Genomic DNA, 20,888 nt, shown 5'->3' with positions numbered 1-20,888 from the left:
CTGTGGAGGGCTATAACATCATTGCTGCACCACACCATCTGTCCCAGAGGATCTGTCTGCAGCGTCGGCTTACATCCACATTGCCGAACACCAGAGGTGACGTCACGAATCACTTATAAACTTTCACTACCACAAGCACACTGAAACAACCCCCTTTTATAATGGGCGCCCAGGGCCACGGGCCGGGTCACCGCTGCCGTGACATCTCCCATTGAAGCTTATCGGGCCCGGTACTGAGTACCCCACAGCCCTGGGTGTGAGGGCGGCCCATTATTGCTACGAAAGACTGAATCTAGTCCATCAGAAAGAACACCAACTCCATGACCATCATCAACCCTCTCTCAGTCCGCCATGTCCACCGCTATTTCCACCATATGCAGCTCTCAAGTCCAGCTCACCCTACCAGAGACTATGAGTAGAACAAGAAAGTACTCATCTTCTCATCCGCGTACACTGGGTTTGAACGCCCACATTGCCAAACTAATCTCGTTAGAGATGATGCCCTACCGGTTGGTTGAAAGCGAAGCTTTCCGTGAACTCATGGCCTACGCAGTACCATGCTATGACCTACCCAGTTGGCACGTCTTTTCTCGCCAAGCCATCCCAGCACTCCACCTTCATGTGAAAGACCGCATTGTCCATGCACTCAAGCAATCAGTGAGTGGAAAGGTGCACCTCACAACAGATGCATGGTCCAGTAGGCATGGCCAGGGCCATTATGTGTCAATCACTGCGCACTGGGTTAATGTGGTGGATGCAGGGTCCACAGGGGACAGCGGCAGTGGGACAGTGCTGCCTAGCCCACGGTATAGGAAACAGTTGAGTGTAGGCGTTCGAGCCTCCTCCTCCTCCTCCAGAAGCGAAAGCTCGTCCATAGAGAGCAGTCGCACAAGCACTTCATTCCCAGCTGCCAGTGTTGCACACGAGGTGTCCCACTATCGAACAGCTAGTGGAAAGCGTCAGCAGTCTGTGTTGAAGATGATGTGTTTGGGCGACAGACACACCGCATAGGTACTGGCCGACTACTTGCAGAGACAAACTGAGTCATGGATGGGCAGTTTACATCTTGAGGCAGGCAAGGTAGTTAGTGATAACGGCTGGAATTTTGTGGCAGCCATAGCCCTTTCAAAACTACGACACATACCTTGCCTCGCTCACACCTTGATTCTGGTGGTGCAGTGCTTCCTCAATAATTATCTGGAGTTAACAGGCCTGCTCCAGAAGGTCCGAAGACTGTGCTTGCACATCCGCCGGTCGCCCGTACACTCCAGTCGTATGCAGAAGCTGCTGCGATTGCTCCAACTTCCCAAGCACCGCCTAATTATCGACGTTGCAACAAGGTGGAACTCCATCCTGCAGGCTCTAATGCATTTGTGGGAGGATACATGGCTAGGCACTTTGAGGGCAGACATGGAGTTGTCGGGTGTGCAGTGGTAGAAGCTGAAAGACCACTGTGAAGTCCTTCAGTGTTTTGATGAATGCACACGACTTGTAAGCGCAGACGACGCCATCATAAGCATGAGCATCCCACTTATACGTCTGCTCATGCAAACTTTGACACACATTAAGGTGCAGGCGTCTGCAGCCAAGGAGGATGAGGAAGAGGAGGAGGGAAGCCTTGATGAAAGTCAGCCATTGTCTGCTCTGGGACCTCTCCTGGACAAGGTGGAGGAAGAAGGGGAAGAGGAGGAGGAGGATGGGGATGATTATTTAGGGGAGGAGGATGCTTCTCGAGGGGCAAGAGAAAATGTTGGCGTGACAAGGTCTGGTACAGGGTTTGTGCGTGACTGGAGGGATGTGGATTTGCCAGAAAGTGCTCCTCCACCCAGCACTCTCAGTGCATCATTGACACCTGGAACATTGGTCCACATGTCAGATTATGCCTTGCAGATCCTAAAAAGGGACCCCCGCATTGCCAAAATGATGAATGATGACGACTACTGGTTGGCCAGCATCCTGGATCCACGCTATAAAGGCAAATTCCAAAACATCATGCCACAGGAGAACCTTGACCTAATATTGGCTAACAAACAAGCAACTCTGGTAAACCGTTTGTTTGAGGCATTCCCAGTACACAGCAGCGGTGATGGTTCTCCAACGAGCCGTAGGGGGCAACATGGAAGAGGTGTTCGTGGTGCACACATCAGAAGTGGCATTGGTGACAGGGGTTTCATGACCATGTTGTGGACTGATTTTTCAAGTCCCGCTTACACGACTGGTGCATCGATTGAAAGTGACAGGAGACAGCAGTTGTCAACTATGGTTACAAACTACTTCTCGTCCCATATTGATGTTCTCCCTCACAAGTCATTCCCCTTTGACTATTGGGCCTCTAAACTGGACGCCTGGCCAGAATTGGCACAATATGCCTTACAGGAGCTCGCTTACCCTGCTGCTAGTGTGCTCTCGGAAAGAGTCTTCAGTGCTGTTGGCTCAATCCTGACAGAAAAAAGGACCCGCCTGTCGACCCAAAATGTTGATGATCTAACCTTCATTAAAATGAACCATGCATGGGTTTCAAAAGATTTTGTCCCACCTTCCCCTGATTACACCTAGGTTGCCAGAAAAATGGCTCGCTTTTGTCCTCCTCTTCCTCAGACTTCTCCAATTCCTCCATTTGCAGCTGCTGAATGTCCAACATCAACATATGCCATTTTTTAAACCTCCCTAACTGGGCTGCCTCCCCCCCCATGGCTGAGGTCACCACCTAGTGCACGCAACCGTGCGAGTGCCATTGCCCTGGACAGGTGGGTGGGCTGACTCTTGGGCGCCGGCACAGGGTCCCTCATAGTGCAATCAAGTGTCTCTGACGGTGAGGTGCACACCCGCCGTCAGACACACCGGCGTACTATGAGGGGCCCAGTGCCAGTACTGACGCCCACGAGTGGGCCCCCCTTGCTTGGGCAGGGCCCCAGCATTTGCAATATTTACCTCTCCCTGCTCCTCTGCTGTGTAGTCTGGGCTGTCAAATCCTTCCCTGGGACTGCCACTACAAATCTGATTAACTGATAGATGATGGTTAAGACGTAGCTATGCCCTGTCCTGCTGACCGGGCTCTAGCTTCAGATGATCAATGGCTTCCATTTCTTATGGACGTTGACTCACAATGAGATGCAGTGGTGGTTAATCATCAGCTTTCACAGTTTTCCTACTCACAGACGTGTGACATTCCTGCCCACATTTTTAAATGTGCCCTCTCATGCCAATCCAATGGAATCGCCTACAGCCTGTGGCTTCTGTCTTTTGCACTCCAAAGTTACCTGACAAATCATGATAGGCAGTGAGGACCATGTCTACATCTCTCCCTGTGATCAAAATTTGATGGAGATGAGTAACGGTGATGGGATCAACGGTACTGCGATACAGCAACCCTTTCTTCACAAAGAACTGTTTTCGCTGTCTCCACACACAAAGTAATTGAGGGTCAGCATCGCCTCTGAGAATTCTCCCAGGAGTTTTTCCCCTGATTAGTAATTCCTAAATTTCTGCAATCACTCGTGTAACGGGGTCTATCAATCTGGGGTACCTCTTTCGATACCACCCCGTGTTTTCGGAGGTCCGCTCTGCGTTGGCTGGAGTCTGAATGAATGACGCTGGCTGGAATTCCTTGGTTACATGGGCGCATATAAAAGATCACTGCTTCTCCACGTATTTCCAGTCTGACAACCCTTTACTCACAGGACACAGAATATATCACACAGATACAGAGGGCAGGCCAATAGAAAAGCGGCAGGCCAGACATACATTACAAAAGCCGCAGGTGGCCGGAGCCTGCCGGTGTTTACTGTGGGAATTACAAAGGTGGGGGGAGGGTGGACAAAAGGAGAATATCGTGTCCCCTCTGCCCAGGGGCAGAGCCTGTGGGCTAATGCATTAGGAACATGCATCTCACATGCACGTGGAACCTATTATACATACATATAACTGCAGAACATATTCTGGGTGCTGAGTGGTTCTGTAACAAGTAACACTGCTCCCCTTTTCAGCGACGCGATCGGCACACACAGTCTGATCCTCGACGGATCGGTTTGGGGATGACCGAAGTTTATGGGGTTGGTACAAGTTCCGTTTGTTGACTTAGTCCATTGGCGTTACCGTTTTGTTTGTCGGGTCTGTGGTGGATGGTGAGGTCCAGAGGTTGTAGGGCTAAACTCCACCGCAGCAATCTGGCGTTGTCTCCGGAGACCCGATTAAGCCAGACTAGGGGATTATGGTCCGTTAGGAGGGAAAACTGTCGTCCATACAAATATGGTTGCAACTTCTTGAGTGCCCATACTACCGCGAGGCACTTCTTCTCGATGGCCGCATAGCTTACTTCACGGGGCAGTAGTTTCCGACTCAGGTAAGCTACCGGGTGTTCTTGGCCATCCGGCCCGACTTGGCTCAGTACTGCCCCCAATCCAAACATAGAAGCATCTGTGTGAACAAGGAAACGTTTAGTTGGATCGGGTGCGGCCAATACAGGGGTTTTGGTGAGGGCGGCATTTAGTTGGCGGAATGCTTCCTCACACTCTGAGGTCCAGGTTACCTGGCGGGGTTGGTTCTTACTGGTCAAATCAGTGAGGGGCTTGGCTACGCTGCTGTAATTGGGAACGAATTTCCTGTAATACCCTGCTGTCCCTAGAAACGCCATGACCTGGGTTTTAGTGCGTGGGATGGGCCATTTGGCTATGGCCTCAATCTTGGCTGGTTCTGGTCGCTGTTTCCCACTTCCCACCCAATGCCCTAAATACTGAACCTCTGCTTTGCCCACGTGACACTTGTTTGGGTTCAGGGTGATTCCGGCCTGGTGGATCCTGTTCAATACTGTCTCTAGGTAATTTAGATGCTCTTCCCATGTCACACTGTAGATGGTGATGTCATCCAGGTAGGCACAAGCATAGACCTGGAGACCATCCAGAAGCCGGTCAGCCAGCCTTTGGAAGGTCGCCGGGGCATTCTTCATCCCGAATGGCATAATCGAAACTGGAATAAGCTGAACGGGGTCACAAATGCCGACTTGGGAATAGCGTCAGGACTAAGGGGAATCTGCCAGTAGCCTTTGCATAGATCGATGGTGGTCAAATACTTTGCCCCCGCCAGCCGGTCTAACAACTCATCCACAAGCGGCATGGGGTATGCATCCGTCACTGTTTTCTCATTGAGCTTACGATAGTCTACACAAAACCGTGTAGTCCCATCCTTCTTGGGCACTAACACTACGGGGGATGCCCAGGGACTATCTGACTCTTGTCGCATCCCCTCTCGTACAGACTCAGGGACGCGGAAGGGGTTTTGTCGCAGGGGGGGTCTGATCCTGGGTCTCAACCTTGTGTTGTTCCAGGCAGTCTCTTTGAAAACATCCTCTGTCGGTGCCTCAACAACGCCTCAGCCTGCTGTCTCTCCCGGGGGCCTAGGTCTTCACCCAAATGTACTGGTCCCATGTTTTAGACTGAGTCCTTTCCCCTAAGACATCCAGCAAGGGAAGTCCAGCTAAATCCTCTGCTTCAGGTGCACAGATGGCCACTACCTCCTCAGGGTGCTCCCCGTAGGGCTTCAGCACATTCACGTGGAACATGCGGATAACCCTGGGGTCGTTACAGTCAGCGACATTATAGGTTGTGTCGGCTATTTTCCCCACTACCTGGTAGGGCCCCTGCCATGCAGCTTGAAACTTATTCTGCTTAGTGAGCTCTAACACCAGGACCTTCTGTCCTATTTCCAAAGTGCGCTTTCTGGCCCTCCGATCGTACCATACGCGCTGGCGCCGCTGGGTCGCCTGCATGTTCTCACGTACAACCTGGGTCAGCTCCTGTAGGCGGTCCTGGAATTCCAGCACATAGGGCACAATAGGTATCCCTTCTATGGTTCCCTCCCCTTCCCAGTGTTCCAGCACTAAGTCTAGGGGTCCCCTTACCCATCTCCCGTATACCAGCTCGAACGGGGAGAACCCGGTGGATTCTTGGGGCACCTCCCGATAAACAAACAGGAGCTGTGGCAAGAATTTCTCTAAGTCCCTGTAGGTCCTGGTAAAAGTCCCAATGAGCTGTTTTAATGTTACGTTAAAGTGTTCACACAACCCATTGGTTTGCGGGTGGTACGGGCGCTTCTAATGGACTGGTCACCTCTGCTGTAAACTGGGTACCCTGGTCCGAGATAATCTCCCAGGGAAATCCAACCCGTGAGAAAACCTGGAGCAGGGCAGCCGCCACCGTCTCTGCCAGTATGTTAGGTAACGCAACCGCTTCTGGATACAGTGTGGCATAATCTACTACTGTCAATATATACCTTTTCCCGGACGGACTGGGTTTGGCTAACGGCCCTATCAGATCGACCGCTACTCGGCTAAATGGTTCCTCCTCAATGGGGAGGGGGCGTAATTTGGCCTTGCATCGATCCCCCCTCTTTCCAATGTGCTGGCAACTGTCACAGGTCTGGCAGTACTGACGAACATCATAGGTTACCCCCGGCCAAAAGAAGTTTTGTGTCAGACGATGCCTGGTGCGACTGACTCCGAAGTGCCCGGCCAAGGGGATATCATGAGAGATTCGCAGTAACTCCTGCCTATACTTCTTGGGAACTACCAGCTGTTGTTTTATAGTGGGGCTCATCCCTGTGTGGTGCTGCTCTGTGATCCGGTAGAGGAGGCCCTGCTTCCATACAAACTGTTCCCCTTCCAGTACTCCTCTCCCCTCCTGTGCCTTCCAACGATATCCCTCTAATTAAGGATCCTCAAGTCACTCCCTCTTAAATTCATCTGGGGTGGCCCAAGAAATGTGTCTGGCTATGGGAATATGTGTAGGGCTGGAAGGTCTTACCTGGGCCTCCTCTGAGTGTGATTCCGCCTCCGCAGCTGGAGCTTGTCTCCGGGTGGTCACAGGATATGTCTCAGCCAGAGGGGCCACCGAGAATGCAGACAACATGGGCCCCAAGTCATTTCCCAGCAAGACGTCTGCAGGCAAATCCTCCATCAAGCCGACCTCAACAAGGCCATCGCCGACTCCACAGTTCAGGTGAATCCTGGCAGTGGGCAGTCGATGTATAGCTCCCCCTGCTACACGGACTGCCACTGTCCGGTCTGTCTTCTCTTGGTCCCGGACGAGATGAGGCTTCACAAGGGTCAAAGTTGCCCCGGAATCTCTTAGTCCCTGCATACGTTTCCCATTAACCCACACGACCTGTCGATGCTGCTGTCGATTATCTGCCCGGGCTGCCTGCACGGTGTCTACTTCATGCAGCACTTCCTCCATCTCTTCCACCCCTTGGTTAGTCGTAGCCCCCAATGCCAGGTCAGCTTCGCCTTCGTAGCAGTGTACAGCAGCCCGGCTAAAGGTAGCTGTTCCCGCCTTTGACCACTGGGCATGCTGAGTCCGGTTGGGACATTGCCTTTGCAGGTGGCCCAGCTGACGACAGGTGTGGCATTGCGCCCCAGGGGGACTGTGGTAGGCCGGGTTTCTAGCTGGTCCCCCTACAATCTTCGGTGGTTTGGGGCCCTCCAGGTCCATGGGCGGGCCCCTAGTGACCACCTTTGATCCGGACAACTGCGGCCTCCTGGCATCATGATGTTCATCGGCCAGACGAGCGGCTTCCTCAAGAGTCGTTGGCCGCCTGTCCCGAAGCCATTCCTGTGTCTCGGGGTTTAGTCCATTAAAGAATCGTTCTAACAAGAAGATCTGGAGGACGTCCTCCTTAGTGGTTGCTTGGCTCCTTTGTACCCACTGTAGCAGTGACCGCCGTAATTTACAGGCCCATTCAGCATGGGTATCGGTTACGTGTTTTATAAGTCCGCGGAACTTTTGGCGGTATACCTCTGGTGTCAGCGCATACCGGGCCAAGATCACTTCTTTGATCCGCTCATAGTCCATACAGTCCTCATCAGGTACCGTGCGATAGGCGTCCGCTGCCTGGCCTGTCAGCTTGCTGGCCAGAATCTGAACCCGTTCCTCCGGCTTCACTTGATGAAGGGAACACTGCCGCTCAAAGTCCTGCAGAAAGCCATCAATGTCTTCCTCTGCCTCCCCCAACTGTCGGAAGGCATTATACTGGATCTTTTTGTGGCTTACTGTTGAAGGTACCTGGTCGAAGGCCAGAGCTCCCCCTGCTCGCTGACTCTCCTCTCTCCGCTCTGCCATCTCCATCTTGGCTAGCTCTATCCTGGTCCGCTCGGCCATCTTTTCCTTCAGATCAGTACGCACATCAGCCATCACCTCTCGTATGATCTCTGCTGCAGGGTTTGGGCCATAGAACACCAGTCTGTTCTTTACCTCCCTCTGGAATTCGGTCTCCTCCACATTCTCATTGGGGGGCGCTGTACTGTCGTGTTTCATGATGGCTGCTATCAAATCCGCTTTTGTTTTGTTGCTGGCGATTAACCCTCGAGCCTCCACCAGGTCTTTTAATGTAGTCCTCTTTAACTTCTGGTAGTTGTTTTCCATTCATTCCTTTCCTCCTGTAGAAGGGGTATCATATCCTGCTGTCTGCCACCAGTGTAACGGCGTCTACCAAGCTGGGGTACCACTTTCAGTACCACCCCGTGTTTTCAGAGGTCCGCTCAGCATTGGCTGGAGTCTGAATGAATGACGCTGGCTGGAATTCCTTGGTTACATGGGCGCATATAAAAGATCACTGCTTCTCCACGTATTTCCAGTCTGACAACCCTTTACTCACAGGACACAGAATATATCACACAGATACAGAGGGCAGGCCAATAGAAAAGCGGCAGGCCAGACATACATTACAAAAGCCGCAGGTGGCCGGAGCCTGCTGGTGTTTACTGTTGGAATTACAAAGGTGGGGGGAAGGCGGACAAAAGGAGAATATCTTGTCCCCTCTGCCCAGGGGTGCAGCCTGTGGGCTAATGCATTAGGGACATGCATTCTCACATGGAACCTATTATACATACATATAACTGCACAACATATTCTGGGTGCTGAGTGGTTCTGTAACACGTAACAACTCGACTTTATGTCTGTACTTTTATCCATCTTGTTTCCTCTTGCGGAGAGTCTGGACTGTCTTACTAAGACAGAAATATATATGAAGATTTAAAAATACCCCAACAGTGTATACTGGTGTACGCTTCAAAAACATTTCCATTTTTCTACTTTTTAGATGGTTGTCTAATCCATACTGAGGCTGTGAGTGTCTTTGTCGGACTCCGGAAATAAACCCAGAGATTTTAAATGTTTAAACTATGATATATATACCTGTTATCCGGTGATACTGTACCCTTTCTCAACTTTCTGCAATCTTGTCGAATCCATACTGTGCCTGAGACCGTCTGAGTCTGCCTCCTGATTACAGATGAGTGGTGTTTGAGTGGAACTGTTGGCCAAGTTCAAATTCTAGCTATTTTGGGCGGTGTTAGATCCGTTCGTCGAACTACAACACTTTGATTAAAATTCGGCTGTTCGAGTTTCCGTTCGAGAATGTTTCGTTAAACAAAAGCGTATCTTTTTTTTCACATTAATAATGGTTTTCAATGATAATAGACAGTTTTAGGGCATAGTAGCGGTGTCTGGTAGCCAGCGGTGTAGTACACCTGTGAAGGAGCTACACCGTGTGTGTTTCTAATAATTTTTTACCGCATATTGCCCTGAAAATCCTTTTGGGCCTAGTAACTGTGTCTGCTACTCAGAAGAGGAGCCCACCCATGAACAGAGCTATGCCGCCTGTTTATGAAAGAACCAGTTTTTGACTGCATTTACACCACTTAATACTTTGGGCCTAGTAACAGTGTATGCTACTCAGCAGAGTTGGCCACCCGTGAACCAAGCTATGCCGCCTGTTTATGTAAGAACTGTGTGCTACTCAGCAGAGGAGCCCAGCTGTTAAGCAAACTACAGCACCTGTGGTTTGGACACTTAATTTTTTCACATTCTTTCTGGAATGCCGTTTAGGTCTAATTCCGGAATTACGGTTGACCAGCACTTACTGGGAAATGCTTGTTCGCGGGGAAGAATTGTAATCCCAGATCCCCATCACTAACGGGATTCAGCGTGTTATCTGCACCTGTAAGCAATACACGCTGGTCCTTTCATTGTAGCACGCGTGCAGCCCCGGACAAGTAAGGGCATGACAGACCTGTTATTGGCCGATCTCGCGTGCCAGAGCCTCGCGTGTCCCTCTAGTAAGCTGGACGTGGACCGCGGGGGCATGCCTGAGTCTCGTTCGTTAACGGAGTTAAGCTTGCAATCTGTGCAGCTTTTTTGTGGATGGCATGGTTGAGGTTGCCCGTATTGAGTCCAATTAAGCTGCAGGCTCCACTCCTGGTGGAGCCCTTCTGGACATTCCTTTAAGATTCAGCTTTGCAACCATACTGCCCCCAGAAACCAAACACTTTTCCTGACAGTGACATTCTGGTCAAAGAGCGCGATGACATCACGTCTGTACTCCCTCTGCCTAAACAGTCCAAGTGCAGAGAGATGGAAGATAGGGACGATGAGGAGTCCAGAGTACAGGGATTCCCTAGAGAGGAGACTTATTTAATTGTTTTAAAGGTTGGGAGCAATTTTTGGGGAGCACGATACTCTGTAGAATGATATCTGGGGTCCACCATACACTGGAGCATTCCAAAGGTGGACATCAGTCACTGAAGCAGCATTCACAGGACCCATTATACACTGGAGCATTAGAAATGGGGCCCATTATATATGGAGCATTATTTGGGCCCATAAAACACTGGAGCTTCATCCATGGTGAACAACATATACTGTAGCATTATGTAGAGCTCATCATATACTGTATCGAACATTATATGAGACCAAGGATTCTGTATGGAGAAATATATGGGCCTCATTACTCTGTATGGCGCACTATGCAGTGGCCATAATACTGTATGGAGGAATATACTGTCTGTTTTTGGAGCTATTGGAGAATTTAAAATGGATATCAGTCATGTGATGTAAGAATTGAAGTATTTTTCATTGTACTGTAGTGCTATTTCTCTGCCGTATCAAAGGATCATGAATTGTGTCATGTGTTAAAGGAGCCCAGTGACACTCTTTGGCCCTGGGCCCACAAAAATCTGGAGCCAGCACTACCCCCCCAACTTTAGCCAAATAACCCCCAGTTTTCAATGCCTAACTATTATTATAAAGTAAATTAAGGTTGACAAGCATAAGGAATAAGAATTGATGTTTTTGGCATTAAAATGGGCACTCTAGGTGTGTTTCCTGTCCTCCACTCACTGCCGACTTTTCTTCCCCATTGACTTACATTGGGTCTCGTGTTTCAGTCGGCCTTCGACTTTTCACGATAATCGGCCGATTTCGTTCGACCCGACTTTTGCGAAAGTCGGGTTTCGTGAAACCCGACTCGACCCGAAAAAAAGCAAAGTCGCTCATCTCTACTCACCAATCCTATAGACACCTTGTCATACACCATCCAATTTCAGTCTGTTACATTGAGGTGTAATCTCTACTGGGCCAGAGACAATAGTTCTGCGTCCTCAAATCTATAGTGAGATTCATATTCTCACCAATCCTATAGACACCCTACACCTTGTCATACACTGTCATGTCTGTTTTGTCTCAAGAACTCCTGGAGCGATGTGCATGCGCATATCTTGTCTGCTATCCTGCTTGTTCCCTAGAGCAGTGTGCACACTCACCTCATGTTTGCTGAGCTGCAAGATGCCTGCGTTTCTGTTTTGCCTTCTGTGATCTTCTCGTCATGTCTGAAACCTTGATCATGTGATGTTTCCTAGGATCCTGCACTGTCTGGTTCTGCAATCATCTCGTCATGTCTGAAACTCTGATCATGTGACCTTTCCTAGGATCCTGCACTGTCTGGTTCTGCAATCATCTCGTCATGTCTGAAACCTTGATCATGTGATGTTTCCTAAGATCCTGCACTGTCTGGTTCTGCAATCATCTCGTCATGTCTGAAACTCTGATCATGTGTCCTTCCTAGGATCCTCCCCTGGTCCTGACCCGGAAGAGGAGGTGCTGTGCCCTATATCAGACCACCCTTTCCTTTGCTCAGGACCTGAGTATTGTGTGGTGTCCCTGCATGGCTGCTTGGTCTGTGGGGCGCTCCCTCTATTCTGTGCCCTTGTACTCTGCTCTGTAGTGTGTCTCTGCACACGCTCCGTGCTCGTACTCCGTCTCTTGTCTCGTGCCTTGTCTAGTGTTTGTCCTTCGTGCCATGTTTTGTCCTTGTCCTGCTTGGACTTGTAGTCCTTCTGTTATTCTCTGCCTTGTTTCGTACCTTGCCTTGCTCTGCCTGGTGTTCCTCCCTATGGTCTCAGTCTTTGCTTGCTCTGCCTCGCTCTCTCCTATGGTGCTCTGTAGTGCTCCCTGGCACACGCACCATTCCTCCACTCTTTCCTTATGTGCTCTCTTGCACGTTTCTAGGCTAGTCCCAAGGCTCTCCCTTGGCCCGGCTCTGGGCTTCGGCCTACGCTCCGCTGCTAGCTCTGTTCTTGCTCTGACCTGATTCCGTGTTTCTGCCTATGCTTCCGTCCCTGGTTCCGTACACTGCCTAAGCTCTGTCTTGTTTCTCATCTTGTCTTCCCTTGCTCTGTTTTCTTCATGTGCCCTTTGCATGCGCCTGGCCTTCCTAGCCTCCTGTTTGTGCCTCAGCCGTGCCCGCCCTAGCCGTGCCCGTCTGCTTGTGCCTCAGCCGTGCTCGTCGGTCTGTGACAGCTGTGTCTCCTGCCATGCCTCAGCCGGGTTCGCTGGAGTCTTGCCCGTCTGTCAGTGCCGCAGCCCGATCAGCTAGCCAGTGCCTTCTGTGCTCCCTTGCCCTTCACGCTGTTTCCGCACTGTGCTCTGCGTGCTCTCTAAAGCACGCGCAGGCCCTCGCCTTCCCATGGCATACCTCCCCGTGCTTCTGTAAAAGTACGCGCAGGCTTTGCCATGTCCCCTGTCGTGCCCTCTTGCACGCACAGGCCCTAACCCTGTCCTGGAACCCTGACCCTGACGTGCCTCTCTGCACGCGCAGGACTCTGCATCGCCTGACCCTGGCGTGCCCCTTTGCACGCGCAGGACTCTGTCTAGTATCTTGTGCCTTGGCGTGTCTCTACACACGCACTCTGTCTTACCTTGTGCTTTGGCGTGTCTCCAAGCACGCACCCTGCCTTGAACCCTGGCGTGACTCCAAGCACGCACCCTGCCTTGAACCCTTGCATGCCCCTTGGCATGCGCAGGCCTCCGTCCTGGGAACCTGATCCTGGCGTGTCTCCAAGCACGCACCCTGCCTTGAACCCTGGCGTGGCTCCAAGCACGCACCCTGCCTTGAACCTTGGCTGCCCTGCCGGATTCCCGAAACCTGCCGACCGTTGCCAGAGGTCCGGAACCAGATGACTGCGGCTTGATGTCTGGAGCTGATGTCCGCAGCCTGATGCCTGGACCCTGTCGGTCGTTGCCAGTAGTCCGGAGTCCGATGCCATTGCCCCCCGTCTTGGATTCTGGCGTGTCCTAGCATGCATCTCTTCTAGGAACTCTTGTGTGATCCCTATCACGTATCCTGTCCTGGACCCTGGTATGTTTTCGTGCACGTGTTATGCCTGGAATATTTGGTGTGCCCTTGCACGCATCCTGCCGTGTTTCACTGTTTGTACCCTGCACCTGATTCCCTGTTATGCCTCACACCTGAATAAAGTGTGAATCCACGTTTGAGGAAGAAACTGTGTGACTTCGCTTTATGTTTGTTATCCTGACCGTCCTGTTGTCAGACACTCAATAGTGTCTCCTTGAGCCGGCCGTCTGGTCCAGCTGCCATGGTGGCTCACCCCCTTGGTCTTGCCCCTGACACTCCCTGTACAGGGGGTGGGTTCTCACTAGGCCAGCTTGCCCTAGGTGGGTGGGTGCCACGGCCCAGATGGTCCACTCTAAAAAGGAATGGGCTCAGCAGAAGCTGAGTCCGTCACATACACCATCCAATTTCAGCCAGTTACATTGAGGTGTAATCTCTCCTGGGCCAGAGACAATAGTTTTGCGTCCTCAAATCTCTAGTGAGATTCAAATTCTCACCAATAGTAGATACACCTTCTACCTTCTTTTACAGTACCATATAGCTGGTGGTATTTTGGGTACATTTTCACAAAAATGAGCAAGTATGGTGGAAGACGCCATGGAAGTGGGCGGGGGTTGCCAGCTGGTCCTGATGGTGGTGGTGTTGCATCTGTTGGTAGTGGCAAAAGCACAATATCACCTAAGGCAGGAGGTGTTGAGCCTGCGTCATCGTCTGGCTCCACAAGGTCTCGAAGGCTCTCTTTTCTGGGAGTAGGTAAACCACTTTTAAAGCCGGAGCTTCAGGAACAAGTTTTGGCTTACATTGCTGACACAGCCTCCAGCTCTCTCGCCTCCTCTTCTGAAGTTTCAAAAAATAAAAGCACTGAGTCGTCATTGGAGGCTCCTGGTCAGGAACAGCACCTTTCCTTGTGTCATTCACCCCTACCAAAAGTGAAGGATGTGGCAGGCCACACTACCGATTACTCCATGGAGCTCTTTCACATACTATGCCTGGGTTAGCAAGTCAAATCGTGAATTCCCTAGTCCAAGATGAATCTGACATGGAGTGCACTGATGCACAGCCACTGCTAGATTTTTCTGCTGGTACATTCACTCAGAGCTAGAGTTAGGTTGAACACCACCCACAGTAAATGTGTGTGCAAAACGTTTCTCTCATTTAGGGCAGACATAAATATTATGAGAGGCATCTCCACAGAAAAAACACAGCTTATTACGCCTTCTGAACTCCTGATGTTGAGCCCTAGACAAAACTCTATCACTAGAGTTGAGCGACTTTTGGTTTTTTAGGGTCGCGTTTCGTTTCGTGAAACCCGACTTTTCCAAAAGTCGGGTCGAGCAAGATCGTCCGATTATAGGGAATAGTCGGGGTCGTCCCGAAACACGAAACCCAATGTAAGTCAATGGGGAATAAAAGTCGGCAGTGAGAGGAGGACAGGAAACACACCTACAGTGCCCATTTGAATGCCAAAAGCATCAATTCTTCTTACTTAAGCTTGTCAACCTTAATTAACTTCATAATACAAGTTACGCACTGAAAAATGGGGGTTATTTGGCTACAGTTGTGGGGGGGGAGGGCTGACTCCAGGTTTTCATGTGCCCTGGGCGAAAGAGCACCCCTTTAACACATACCACAACTCATCATGCTCCGATACGGCAGAGAAATAGCGGTATAGTACAATGAAAAATACTTCACTTTTTACATCTCATGACGAGGTCCATCTATTTCTCCATACAGAATCATTGGTCCCATATAATGTTTGAAACAGTATATGATGAGCTCCACATAATGCTACAGTATATGTTGGTCCCCATGGATGAAGCTCCACTGTCTTATGGGCCCAAATAATGCTCCAAACATAATGGGCCCCATTTCTAATGCTCTAGTGTATAATGGGCCCTGTAAATGCTGCTCCAGTGTCTGATGTCCACCTTTGGAATGTTCCAGTGTATGGTGGGCCCCATCTATCATTCTCCAGAGTAACGTGCTCCCCAAAAATTGCTGTCCCAACATTGAAAACAATCAAATAAGTCTCCTCGCTAGGGAATCCCTGTACTTGTCTGGACTCCTCGTCGTCCCCATCTTCCATCTCACTGCACAGTATTTCAACTTTGCAAGTGCTGTGATCCTGAGCAAGCAGGGGGGGGCCCACTCGTTGGCGACGGCACTGGCACAGGGCCCCTGATAGTATGGTGGTGTGTCTGATGGCGGGTGGGCCGAACCTGCACTTTCATCTGCAGCTTCCTCTTTGTCACCGTGTAAGATGGAACTGTATATGGGAAGGGTAACCTGAGTTTCATCAGGGTCAGATTCAGGCCGTGTAGCGTGCGAGGGGAATGTAGTGGTCTGGGTCAATGTACCAGCAGATTCATCGAGCAGTGGCTGGGCATCAGTGCACTTGTGTCGCCCCAAGGAGTACGGTCGCCACAGTGGCATTACCTTCCTCCTAGGGAGTGTGATGTCATGCTTGGGAGCAACGAACGATCCCTCTAGCAGGTTAACTGATTGGGCGGCGTTATTCCCACGAGTCATGACCCTCCAAACAGCGTTCATGAAGGCAAAGTGTTTGTTTTACGTGGGCAGTATGGTTGCAAAGCTGAACCTTAAAGGAATGTCCAGAAGGGCACCACCAGGAGTGGAGCCTATGGTTAAATTCGACTCCACCTTTGAAACCTCAAACATGCCAGCTACAGAACAGATGCACACATTGCAAGCTTAATTCCGTTAACGAACGAGACTCCGTCATGCCCCGCGGTCCGAGTCCGGCTTACTAGAGGGACACGTGAGGCTCTGGCACATGAGATTGGCCAATAACTGGTGTGTCATGCCCTTACATGTCCGTGGCTGCATGTGCGCTACACTGAAAAGGCCAGCGTTTGTCGCTTACAGGTGCAGATAACCCGCTGAACAACGTAAGTGATGGGGATCACTGATTACAATTATTACCCGCGAACAATGATTTCCCAGTAAGTGCAGGTCAACCGCAGTTCCGGAATTAGGCCTAACCGTCATTCCTGAAAAAATGAAAAACTTACGTGTGCAAACCACAGGTGCTGTAGCTTGCTTAACAGCTCGCCAGCCGTTCTCACGCCCAGTATGGATTACACGTGATTGCACAAAGGTGAGAAAGGGTACCGTATCCCCAGATAACATGTATGGATAGCGTACACATTCAAAATATATGTCTATACATCAGGAGGCAGGCTCAGACGGTGTTAGGCCCAGTATGGATTGCACGTGATTGCACAAAGGTTAGAAAGGGTACCGTATCCCCGGATAACATGTATGGATAGCATAGTGTACACATTCAAAATATATGTCTATACATCAGGAGGCAGGCTCAGACGGTGTTAGGCCCAGTATGGATTGCACGTGATTGCACAAAGGTTAGAAAGGGTACCGTATCCCCGGATAACATGTATGGATAGCGTACACATTCAAAATATATGTCTATACATCAGGAGGCAGGCTCAGACGGTGTTGGGCCCAGTATGGATTGCACGTGATTGCACAAAGGTTAGAAAGGGTACCGTATCCCCAGATAACATGTATGGATAGCGTACACATTCAAAATATATGTCTATACATCAGGAGGCAGGCTCAGACGGTGTCAGGCACAGTATGGATTTAACGGCCCAGACTACACAGCGGAGGAGCAGGGAGAGGTAAAGATTGCAAATGCTGGGGCCCTGCCCAAGCAAGGGGGGCCCACTCGTGGGCGTCGGTACTGGCACTGGGCCCCTCATAGTACGGCGGTGTGTCTGACGGCGGGTGTGCACCACCACCGTCAGAGACACTTGATTGCACTATGAGGGACCCTGTGCCAGTGCCCGCGCCCAAGAGTCGGCCTACCCACCTGTCCAGGGCAACGGCACTCACACGGTGTCGTGCGCTAGGTGGTGACCCCGGCCATGGTGGGGGAGGCAGCACAGTTAGGGAGTTTTAGAAAGTGGCATATGTTGATGTTGGACATTCAGCTGATGCAAAAGGTGAAATAGGTCAAGTCCCAGGAAGAGGTGGACCAAAGCAAGCCATTTTTCTGTCACCCTATGTGTCATCAGGGGAAGGTGGGACAAAATCCTTGGAAACCCATGCGTGGTTCATTTTAATGAAGGTTAGATCATCCACATTTTGGGTTGACAGACGGGTCCTTTTTTCTGTCAGGATTGATCCAGCTGCACTGAAGACTCTTTCCGATAGCACACTTGCAGCTGGGCAAGCGAGCTCCTGTAAGGCATATTGTGCCAATTCAGGCCAGGTGTCCAGTTTAGCGGCCCAATAGTCAAAGGGGAATGACCTGTGTGGGAGAACATCGATATGGGAGGAAAAGTAGTTTGTAACCATAGTTGACAACTGCTGTCTCCTGTCACTTTCCATCGATGCAGTATTACCATTTGTGTGAGCGGTACTTGAAAAATCAGTCCACAACATTGTCATGAAACCCCTGTCTCCAACGCCACTTCTGCTGTGTGCACCACGAACAACTCTGGCAAGCTGCCCCCGGCCGGTACGGCTCGTGTGAGAACCATCACCGCTGCTGTGTGCTGGGAATGCCTCAAGCAACCGATTTACCAGAGTTGCTTGTTTATTAGCCAATATTAGGTCAAGGTTCTCCTGTGGCATGATGTTTTGTAATTTGCCTTTATAGCGTGGATCCAGGATGCTGGCCAACCAGTAGTCGTCATCGTTCATCATTTTGGCAATGCGGGGGTCCCTTTTTAGGATCAGCAAGGCATAATCTGACATGTGGGCGAATGTTCCCGGTGTCAATGATGCACTGCGAGTGCTGGTTGGAGGAGCACTTTCTGGCAAATCCACATCCCTCCAGTCACGCACAAACCCTGTACCAGACCTTGCCACGCCAACATTTTCACTTGCCCCACGAGATGCATCCTCCTCCCCTAAGTAATCATCCCCATCATCCTCCTCCTCCTCCTCCTCCTCTTCTTCCTCCACCTCGTCCAGGAGAGGTCCCTGAGAAGACAATGGCTGAATGTCATCAAGGATTCCCTCCTTCTCTTCCTCCTCATCAACATTGGCTGCAGACGCCTGCTCCTTAAGGTGCGTCAAAGTTTGCAGGAGCAGACGCATAAGTGGGATGCTCATGCTTAGGATGGAGTCGTCTGCGCTTACCAGCCGTGTGCATTCCTCAAAACACTGAAGGACTTTACAGAGGTCTTTCAGCTTCGACCACTGCACACCTGTCAACTCCATGTCTGCTCTCAAAGTGCCTGGCCGTGTATCCTCCCACAAATGCATTATGGCCTGCCTCTGCTCGCACAGCCGTTCCACCATGTGCAGGGTGGAGTTCCACCTTGTTGCAATGTCGATAATGAGGCGGTGGTTGGGAAGGTGGAGCAATCGCTGCAGCTTCTGCATACGAACGGAGTGTACAGGCGACCGGTGGATGTGCGCGCATAGTCTTCGCACCTTCTGGAGCAGGGCTGTTAACTCCGGATAATTTTTGAGGAAGCACTGCACCACCAGGTTCAAGGTGTGAGCCAAGCAAGGTATGTGGCTGAGTTTTGAAAGGGCTATGGCTGCCACAAAATTACGGCCGTTATCACTAACTACCTTGCCTGCCTCAAGATGTACACTGCCCAGCCATGACTCAGTTTGTCGCTTCAAGTACTCGGCCAGCACCTCGGCGGTGTGTCTGTCGCCCAAACACATCATCTGCAACACAGCCTGCTGACGTTTTCCACTAGCTGCTCGATAGGGGGACACCTCGTGTGCAACAGTGGCAGCTGCAGATGGAGTGCTCGTACGACTGCGCTCTGTGGACGAGCTTTCGCTTCTGCAGGAGGAGGAGGAGGGTCGAACGCCTACAGCCAACTGTTTCCTATACCGTGGGCTAGGCAGCACTGTCCCACCACCGCTGTCCCCTGTGGACCCTGCATCCACCACATTAACCCAGTGCGCAGTGATGGACACGTAACGGCCCTGGCCATGCCGACTGGACCATGCATCAGTTGTGAGGTGCACCTTTCCGCTCACTGACTGCTTGAGTGCATGGACAATGCGGTCTTTCACATGATGGTGGAGGGCTGGGATGGCTTTGCGAGAGAAGAAGTGGCGACTGGGTAGGTCAAAGCGTGGTACTGCATAGGCCATGAGTTCGTGGAAAGCTGCGCTTTCCACCAACCGAATGGGCTTCATCTCAAACGAGATTAGTTTGGCAATGTGGGCGTTCAAACCCAGTGTACGCGGATGAGAGACTGAGTACTTTCTTGACCTACTCATAGTGTCTGGGAGAGTGAGCTGGACTTGAGAGCTGCATATGGTGGAAGTAGAGGGGGAGAAGCCAGCGCTGCTTGTGGTCAGAACGTAATACATAAAGTGTGAAAACACACATTGGTTTCTATCTGCATTCAAAAATGAGACATTTAGCAAAAAATTGATCAATTGTGTGAGCTACCCCGCCACGTCAAGGCAGTCTCGTATGGGGAGTCCTACTCTACGTTTTTTATGTTCGCTGTGCCATTACGGCCTCCTAAATGTATAAAAGCAAGACCTCATTACATGCACACTGTACCTCAAGCATTTCAGAATCGCTCCTATGGCACCAGAGAGGACAAGCGCAGGTTAAGGTTAGCCAGGTCCATGCAGACATTTCAGGTCCAACCTCCACACTGCCTGACCAGCACCACAGATAAAGGACGATCCAGGCCCAGATACAGGTGCGTAATCAAATAAAGCCTAGGGCAGGGCAGGGCTGCCGTTAATGTGAACAGCAGCCTAGATCAATCACTAAGAAAACAGAAAGAATGGCGTACATGACCCAGCGCGCACGGCTACAGTGGTGGTCAGCCACAAAACCAATATCAAGATAAAAGAGGGGGAGAAGCCAGCGCTGCTTGTGGTCAGAACGTAATACATAAAGTGTGAAAACACACATTGGTTTCTATCTGCATTCAAAAATGAGACATTTAGCAAAAAATTGATCAATTGTTTGAGCTACCCCGCCACGTCAAGGCAGTCTCGTATGGGGAGTCCTACTCTACGTTTTTTATGTTCGCTGTGCCATTACGGCCTCCTAAATGTATAAAAGCAAGACCTCATTACATGCACACTGTACCTCAAGCATTTCAGAATCGCTCCTATGGCACCAGAGAGGACAAGCGCAGGTTAAGGTTAGCCAGGTCCATGCAGACATTTCAGGTCCAACCTCCACACTGCCTGACCAGCACCTTTTATACATTTAGGAGGCCGCAATGGCACAGCGAACATAAAAAACATAGAGTAGGACTCCCCATACGAGACTGCCTTGACATGGCGGGGTAGCTCAAACAATTGATCAATTTTTTGCTAAATGTCTCATTTTTTAATACAGATAGAAACCTATGTGTGTTTTCACACTTCATGTATTACGTTCTGACCACAAGCAGCGCTGGCTTCTCCCCCTCTTTTATCTTGATATTGGTTTTGTGGCT

The 20,888-nt window shown here is 50.6% G+C and overlaps 1 protein-coding gene across 1 annotated transcript in view; it reads right to left on the bottom strand.

Moving 5' to 3' along the window:
• The window catches only part of LOC141084869 (IgGFc-binding protein-like), an 83,330-nt gene extending 62,727 nt beyond the window's left edge, over nucleotides 1-20,603 (bottom strand). Inside the window, exon 1 of the mRNA XM_073569829.1 lies at nucleotides 19,991-20,603. The gene's annotated coding sequence lies outside the window, so the exon portion shown is untranslated. The remainder of the gene's footprint in view (nucleotides 1-19,990) is intronic.
• Between the last annotated feature and the right edge of the window lie 285 nt (nucleotides 20,604-20,888).

Source organism: Dendrobates tinctorius, unplaced genomic scaffold, assembly GCF_039654945.1.
Source record: "Dendrobates tinctorius isolate UK_male_01 unplaced genomic scaffold, ASM3965494v1 ptg000028l, whole genome shotgun sequence".
In the NCBI taxonomy this organism is placed as follows: domain Eukaryota; kingdom Metazoa; phylum Chordata; class Amphibia; order Anura; family Dendrobatidae; genus Dendrobates; species Dendrobates tinctorius.
Note: the sequence above shows the minus strand (reverse complement) of the source record. Positions and strands in the feature narration are given on the sequence as shown.